Source organism: Mus caroli, chromosome 7, assembly GCF_900094665.2.
Source record: "Mus caroli chromosome 7, CAROLI_EIJ_v1.1, whole genome shotgun sequence".
Taxonomy (NCBI): Eukaryota; Metazoa; Chordata; class Mammalia; order Rodentia; family Muridae; genus Mus; species Mus caroli.
This window is the reverse complement of record NC_034576.1, coordinates 128,220,502-128,221,459: the sequence shown is the minus strand read 5'-3', so window position 1 is coordinate 128,221,459 and position 958 is coordinate 128,220,502. Positions and strand designations below refer to the sequence as shown.

Below are 958 nucleotides of genomic sequence, written 5' to 3'. Positions count from 1 at the left end.
CCCCAATGCAACCGAAGCACCCCTGGTGTTCGTGGGAAAGGGCATCACCTTTGACAGTGGGGGTATCTCCATCAAGGCTTCTGCAAATATGGACCTCATGAGAGCTGATATGGGAGGAGCAGCAACAATATGCTCGGCCATTGTGTCTGCGGCAAAGCTCAATTTGCCCATTGGTTTGGCCCCTCTTTGTGAAAATATGCCTAGCGGCAAGGCCAACAAGCCAGGGGATGTCGTCAGAGCCAGGAATGGGAAGACCATCCAGGTTGATAACACTGACGCCGAGGGGAGGCTCATTCTGGCTGATGCACTCTGTTATGCGCACACCTTTAATCCCAAGGTCATCATCAATGCTGCCACCTTAACAGGTGCCATGGACGTAGCCCTGGGGTCAGGTGCCACTGGAGTCTTTACCAATTCGTCCTGGCTGTGGAACAAACTATTTGAGGCCAGCATAGAAACTGGGGACCGAGTCTGGAGGATGCCCCTCTTTGAGCATTATACAAGACAAGTCATAGATTGCCAGCTTGCTGATGTCAACAATCTTGGAAAATACAGATCTGCAGGTGCGTGTACAGCTGCCGCATTCCTGCGAGAGTTTGTGACACACACGAAGTGGGCACACTTAGACATAGCAGGAGTGATGACCAACAAAGATGAGATTCCCTACCTGCGGAAGGGGATGAGTGGGCGGCCCACGAGGACTCTGATTGAGTTCCTACTTCGCTTCAGTAAAGAGAGTTCTTAGTTCACTCACAAATTGCTCCATCTGTCTTGAATTGGATATTTGACCTTCAAAATATTTTTGAATGAATGAAAATCTTTTAAAGACTAAAATGAATGTTGTTCTTTTTTTTAATCTTAATTTTTGGAATATTTTAATATGCTTGAATCATGGAAATCTAAATGATATATGACTTAATATAGGCCCTTTAAACTATTAAAACATCTTGTAATAATA

The 958-nt window shown here is 45.4% G+C and overlaps 1 pseudogene across 1 annotated transcript; it reads left to right on the top strand.

Annotated features, from left to right (window-relative positions):
* Positions 1 to 6: 6 nt before the first annotated feature.
* Positions 7 to 958, top strand: LOC110298064 (annotated as a pseudogene). The gene has a single exon (XR_002378343.2). The product of XR_002378343.2 is annotated as a cytosol aminopeptidase pseudogene (transcript).